This window comes from Mus pahari, chromosome 13 (assembly GCF_900095145.1).
Source record: "Mus pahari chromosome 13, PAHARI_EIJ_v1.1, whole genome shotgun sequence".
Taxonomy (NCBI): Eukaryota; Metazoa; Chordata; class Mammalia; order Rodentia; family Muridae; genus Mus; species Mus pahari.
Window position 1 is genome coordinate 56979320 of NC_034602.1, and position 7207 is coordinate 56986526.

General features: G+C 46.4%; 1 long non-coding RNA gene across 1 annotated transcript in view; it reads left to right on the forward strand.

Annotated features, from left to right (window-relative positions):
* Positions 1-4975: 4975 nt before the first annotated feature.
* The window catches only part of LOC115065209, a 6488-nt gene continuing 4256 nt past the window's right edge, over positions 4976-7207 (forward strand). The window contains exons 1-2 of the long non-coding RNA XR_003844994.1: positions 4976-5091; positions 5858-5983. This is a non-coding gene — a long non-coding RNA (uncharacterized LOC115065209). The remainder of the gene's footprint in view (positions 5092-5857; positions 5984-7207) is intronic.

Here is a 7207-nt window from a genome sequence, read left to right on the forward strand (position 1 = left end):
CCTGTCTCGAAAAACCAAAAAAAAAAAAAAAAAAAAAAAAAAAAAAAAAAAAAAGATGAGATCTTTGTGATCTGAATAAAAATGTAATACAAGCAAAATACAATTATCCATAGCCAGCAATTCAATTTTGGAAAAGTGTAAGGATAATAGCAATAATAATAATAATAAGGCTGAGTTTGCCAAGCTGGATGTGCCCAGTCTTGCAACCGTGAAAGTCTGTCACCAGAGAAGTAAATTACTTTCTGACACGATCTGAGGCCTGCTCCTCAGGAAGGATTCAGACCTAGTATTGTAAACCTGGTAAGAAGATCGTGACTGGAGAGGTCATGGGACCTCCTTGGGGAACTGCTACTGTTGTTTTGTAAAATGGACACAAGGTGCTCATCAAATTGCTTTCTAAATCATTGCATTTATATGCAAGGCTAGTGCTGCTGTCAGCTTTGGTGTCAAAGAGCTCCTTTCTGCAATGAACAGAAAGCACAGTGACTCATAACTAGCTGAAGTGATGAGAATAAGTGACTGCTGAGTGGTTAGCCATAGACAGGAAGGCTCCATCACCATCCACAAGGCTCAGGGACTGCAGAAGAGAGTGTGGGGGAGAATCTAAGAAGCCAGAGGAAGGAGTGTGCTACTGTGGAACCCTGTCCTCTGACATGGCCGTTGTACCTCTGAATTCACAGTGGCTATGACCACCTTCACAGGGCCTGCACAAGACTGGGCCCATCAACAGTGTACTAATGAGTGGGGAGGGGGGTCAGGAGGCCCCATCTCCCTGAGGCTCTGTAAGCAGTCAGTGGTTGATGGCAGAGCAGAGAGAGGTTTTCTTCAGGGATATAGCTGCCTGTAAGATGTCTAAGTTTCTGTAAGTAACTAGCCCCTCACCTTTGCTCATGAAAGTAACCCTAATGAAACCAGCAGGTTCACCAGAGGAAAAGACGGGAAGGTGGGAGAGGAAGCTGAGAAGGGGAAGGGGGTCAGTGGAAGTGTGGAGAGACAAGCTAGGGCTGTGGCAGGAGAATATGATCAAAATACATTATATGAAAAAAAAATAAAAAAGAAAAACAAAAACAGAAAGAAAAAAAAACAAAACAAAAAGAAAAAAATACATTATATGAATTATGACAATGTCACAGTGAGGCCATTATTATGTTCAGTCACTGTCTCAGTTAGGGTTTTACTGCTGTGAACAGACGCCATGACCGAAGCAACTCTTATAAGGACAACATTTTTTTTTTTTTAAAGATCTATTTATTTATTGTAAATACACTGTAGCTGTCTTCAGACACACCAGGAGAGGGCGTCAGATCTCATTACAAATGGCTGTGAGCCACCATGTGGTTGCTGGGGATTTGAACTCAGGACCTTCAGAAGAACAGTCAGTGCCCTTAACCGCTGTTCTTGTTCTTCTTATTATTATGATGATTATGATTATTAAGCAGTACTGGAGGCTCAGTCCACATCAGCGGGCTTGCTAATCAAGTGCTCTACTGCTGAGCTATGCCACAGCACCTCCAGGAGTCTGGTTTTTAATGACTAAAAAGACATTCACGTTCTACAGATAGCATCTTCTTGAACTCTGGAAACGCTCTTTCTGTCTGACTAAATTCCTTTAGAAATAATAACTATAAAACAGCAGCATTTATATTGAAATAATGACTACCAGTAATCTGGAGGTGATTTAAAATGTACAAGAGCCTGGGCCCAGTCATGCACAACTGTAATTCTAGCAGTTGCTCCCAACTCCATTCTTCTGTAGAAGCAGAAGAACCAGGAGTTCAAGGTTATCCCTGGCTCCTAGGAAATTCAAGGCTATCCTTATCTACAGATCATGTCTCTAAATTCAAAGTAACCCGGAGCCGGGCGTGGTGGCGCATGCCTTTAATCCCAGCACTCGGGAGGCAGAGGCAGGCAGATTTCTGAGTTCGAGGCCAGCCTGGTCTACAAAGTAAGTTCCAGGACAGCCAGGGCTACACGGAGAAACCCTGTCTCAAAAAAACAAAAAAAAAAAAAAAAAAAGTAACCCAGCCTGCTTCCTTGTCCTGTGCTGTTTTTTAAAGATGTATTTATCTTACTTATATAAATCTACTATAGCGGTTTCCAGACACACCAGAAGAGGGCATCTGATCTCATTACAGATGGTTGTGAGCCACCATGTGGTTGCTGGGAGTTGAACTCAGGACCTTTGGAAGAACAGTCAGTGCTCTTAACCCCTGAGCCATCTTAAGAAACATGATTCTTAAACCAAATATTCTCACACATGCTTATAATCCTTCACTGGGGAGGCTGAGACAGGAAGACCACAGATTTGAGGCCAGCTTGGGCTACCCAGTGGAGAGCTTCAATAGTTTTACAAAATCATTAGCAGAGGTAAGACAGTCCCCACAACAAGCTGCTGTAGAACCAACAACATGGGATGCCACTTATGAACTTATGAACTGCTACTCTGGTGCAGCTGTGCTTCCAGACACACCACAGGAACCACGGAGGGTCAGAGGTCAGCTTCACTGATTTCTTTCCACTTATAAGTGGCGTGATACTTAGTTTCCAATGTCAACTTGTCACCACTCCCTTAATCTGTTTATATTTGTGAACAGAGGATTCTGCTCCATTCTACTTCCTGGTGCCTCTTTGTTATTTGAACCCCACATTTTGTATTTTTCCTTTCTAAGCTTGCTACACTCCGTCAAAATGTTCTTCATGAGAGTAAACTACATCACCGAGTCTAAACTGGGTTGCTTCGAGACCTCCTTGGTCAATGCAATTAATCGGAGTCTCTTCACCTAAGCCTCGGGCAGACTCTTCAGGCAAGGGCAAAAAAGCAGCCATGTTCTGCACCTAAATATCACAAAAGCAGTCTCAAGACCCCATACTAAAAATCTCCTCTGGAACCTCTAGAGCCAGGCTTCCATGGTTCAAATTACCCTCATCACCAATGTCTTCCATTTCCTACTAGGATGGCCCCTTAAGCCCCACTTAAAGCATCCCAGTGCTTTCCAAAGTCCCCAAACCCACGTTTCTCCAAACAAAAGCATGGTCGGGACTATCACAGCAATACCCCAGTCCCTGGTACCAACTTCTGTCTTAGTTACAGTTTCATTGCTGTGACCAAGGCAACTCTTTTTTTTTTTTTTTTTTTTTTTTTTTTGGTTTTTCGAGACAGGGTTTCTCTGTGTAGCCCTGGCTGTCCTGGAACTCACTCTGTAGACCAGGCTGGCCTCGAACTCAGAAATCTGCCTGCCTCTGCCTCCCGAGTGCTGGGATTAAAGGCAAAGGCAACTCTTATAAGGGCAAACATTTAATTGAGGCTGACTTACAGTTTCAGAGGTTCAGTTCATTATTGTCACTGCAGGAAGCATGGCAGTGTCCAGGCAGCCACAGTTGTGGAGGAGCTGAGAGTTCTACATCTTCATCCACAGGCAGCAGAAGGGGACTCTGTTTTCCACATTCAGCCATGATGAGGCTCTCAAAGCCCACCCCGACAGTGCTATATGCTTCCTCCAGCAAGACCAAACTTCCTTACAGTGTTACCCCCTATGGGCCAGGCATCGTCAACCGACCACAACATCCCATTGTGGACAGCACTGTTCCCTAGGCAAGAAGTCCCAGAATATGAGAGGAGAAAGCTAGAGGAAAGGAGTCAGTTTCTGCGTATTTATCTCTCCCTGCTCTTGTGTTCTAGGGACCAAACTCAAGTCAGGAGGGCTCGTACTCCCAGAGACTAGAAGAAGGTATGGGATCTGTGGGAGCTTAGGTTGCAAGGAGTTATGAGTTATCTGACATGGGTGCTGGGAACCAAACTCCAGTCTTCTGCAAGAGTAGCAAGAACTCTTAATAGTTGAGGCATCTCTCCACTCTGTTTTCCAGAGTTCTTAAAAGGGGAATCCCTAAAAGAGTGGAGATGGGGTTGTCCTTGGGGGAAGCTAGAATGAGTTTTTACCCCACAGCATTTGGGGTAGGATGGAGGGGCAGCAAGAATCCCAGCGTGCTGAGTGTGCTGTCGCCCATCTTCAATCCCAGAATGCCTACCTGGTCTACAGGGGGCTTCCGGGCCAGCCTGGGCTACATAATGAGTCCCTGTCTTCAAAGGGGGGGGGGGGAGAGAAGGGGACTGGAGAGATGACTCAGTGGTTAAGACCACTGACTGCTCTTCCAGAGGTCCTGAGTTCAAATCCCAGCAGCCACATGGTGGCTCACAACCATCTGTAATGAGATCTGATGGCGTCATCTGGTGTGTCTGGAGACAGCTACAGTGTACTCACATACATTAAATCAATCAATCAATCAATCAATAAACTTAAGAAAGAAAGAAAGAAAGAAAGAAAGAAAGAAAGAAAGAAAGAAAGAAAGAAAGAAAGAGAGAAAGAGAGAACGAAAGAAAGAGGACAAAAACAAAGAAAGGAGGGAAGGAAGGAAAGAGCTGCATAGCACTATGGGAGGGAAAGGAAGCAGAATGAACCCCTGGTTCTTGCTAAGAGGGATTGGGGATCCTAGGGCCTCGAAAGGAGACCCACGGACATTTCCAACCCACCATCTATTTTTATTGTGGTTATTTGCAGAAATTATGGAGTATGACTCTCTATCTTTCTTAGCACCTTTTATAAATCTTAGGGTGGCTTGCTTCCTGTGTTCCTATCAGGAAGAAGCTTGCAAGCTCTGGCCCTCGGTGTTCTACGGAAGCTTATGGGACCGGGTAAGTTCTTGGTGCAGATTTTATAATCAAAGCATCTCAGGCTTCGTCCCCAAAAGGAACCAGTGCTCCTTTTCTTCTCAGCATTTCATAACCTATCCTGCTCCATCACTTCCGGACGCTTGCTCCCTGGTTAGCCCGGTGACCCTGGCCTTGATTCTGAACCTCTAACTTGAGCAGAGGTCTGAGCTCAGTGGAGCACAGCAACACAGGACTGCAGCCAATCTGGCCAATTGCTCTCCCGGCGTTGCATAAGCCATTCTACTAGCAAGCGCGACCGGTGCTTTTTCAGATGTGCTTCTCAACATGGGATGCGTGAGTTTTTCTACCTTCCATGGAGTGTGTTTTCCTCCAAGAGGGAGTGCCCGCCTCCTAAAAAAATGCCTCGGCTTCTCCTGTTGCAGGTAAGATTGAGTCTGTGTCAGCCGTGCTGGCTACTGGCCAATAATGATTGGAGGGGAATTTATTCAAGGCTCGCTCTCAGAATCAGTAAGGAAACGCAGAAGCAACTTAGAAACCAGAAAAAAAAAAAAAAAAAGGAAGACGGCAGACATGATGTGTCTAAGATCCTACCACCATCACCAACCACAGTCACCATCTTTGTTCATGGGCTTATTTTTTATTTTTGGCACAGGATCTTGCTGGGTAGCCCAGGCCAGTGACCATTGATCTTAGTGACTGAGTGCTCCAGACTTACATGATTTCTGTCATTCTGCCTTTTACCCTCTGTAAAGACACTGTTTGTGTATTAGGGGACAAATAGGGGATGCGTGTGGAAGTGCGGGGTCTCTAGCCTCGTTCTTGAGATCCTGAGGCAGGATGCTTACACTCAAGTTAGAAAAGGCTTGAGATCCTGGCAGGCTTTTCCAGACAAGGCCGTGGCTCTGCCCTCCTCTCCCTCCTCTTCCGTTGGGGTCAGGCCTGCCCGAGTCCCGTCATGCTTCAGTACATGGACAGGTGCATCTGGTCCCTTCCAGCGCCTGGAGCGCTGCCATGCTTGCTCAACTTCGCCTCTTATTTGAACGCTTGGCTTCCACCCGCAAGGCTTCTCCTGGCAGCAGTTATTGGAGTCAGGTTTCCCTTCATTTCACGGATCACCCCAGGGCCAGCTAAGCCAATCATAGCACTTGAGAATTGGCTAAAAATGACCTTTTCTTTTCTTCCTGCTAGGCTCTTCTCTCTGACGGTCTTCTTCCTAGTCCCTGGGTATTCAAAGAGGGTTTAAGTGGGGAGATCCAGCCTCATCAGCTGTGGACCTAGGCACCATCCACTGGGCCTCTATCTGGAGGGAGGAAGGTACGTCGGTTAGGATTTCCCCAGCTGCAGAACCCCAGGGATCAGGATTTTAACTCCATTATCTTTTTCCCACTCTGCGTCTCTGTCCCATGGCTGTCCAGTTCCTGACTGTGGCCTGCCTTACTCTATTCTTTTTGTTCATTCAAACATACTAGTGAGGAAGCCGAAGTAAGAATGGAAAATTTCCCCTCTGCTCCACCAGGGCCCTCCCACCCAGCATTACACATACATGTCTTAAATCACTCAGACCAAAGCTGCAAACTTCTGGCACCAGAAGTGCCCAATAGAGGGGCTTGGATCCTCACCCTATCCTTGCCATGTTCTTGGTAGGATCCCGGATCCAGTCGCCACATGTTCCCCTTTGACAGTGTGGGCTGCAACACTAGAACCGTATCTTTGCTTCCTCTTTTACCTAGAAGGATGGAAAAGGTCACACAAAGACATCTTTTGTTCAACTTATAGACCAAAGGGTCCAGGCGCTGGGTTTTCTGCTTTGCTTCCCTGGAGTGGTTTCGTCCCTTTGGGGCTTTTGGTTTTAAGATGGGGTTTATAAAAATGGGCACAATTTATCCCTAAGCTGCCAGGTGGCAGGCTCTGTGCTAGACTTGTGCAACGCCCTCCCCCAACCCCCAATAAACCCAGGAGAGAAGTTCTGATAGCCTCTTTCCTCCCCAGAGGGAACTGAGGTTTGAAGATGCCTGCTCGCCTTTTTCTTGAGAAATCGAACAGGCCCAAGAAATGACCAGCAGCCCCCTTGGTGGGCACAGTGCGCTCTCCCAGATGTCCCCTTAGCTTTCACAGCCTCTGAATCACCAGAGGTGGAAGAATGTCTACAGTGCCAGCAGCCTGTTGGCAGCCTTGCTGGGAAGGCCTGGAGCTATTGAGAAACCAGGGACACCTTGGCACCATGATATTACGTTGCTCACAGAGACCACAAACCAAGTGCAGCCTTAAGGGTGGCAGGCTCATGAGTCTGTCGACCACAGGAACACACCAGATTCCAGAAAAGAGGGCTCCATTATCATCTCTGGCCTTTGGGGGGCAGACTAGGAGCAGGTGATAGAAGAGATGTCCAGTGTCCCCTGACTTCATCCCTCCATCTTTGATATGGCTATGGTTCCTCTCTCTCTTTCTTTCTTTCTTTCTTTCTTTCTTTCTTTCTTTCTTTCTTTCTTTCTTTCTTTCTTCCTTCCTTCCTTCCTTCCTTCCTTTCTTTTTTTTCTT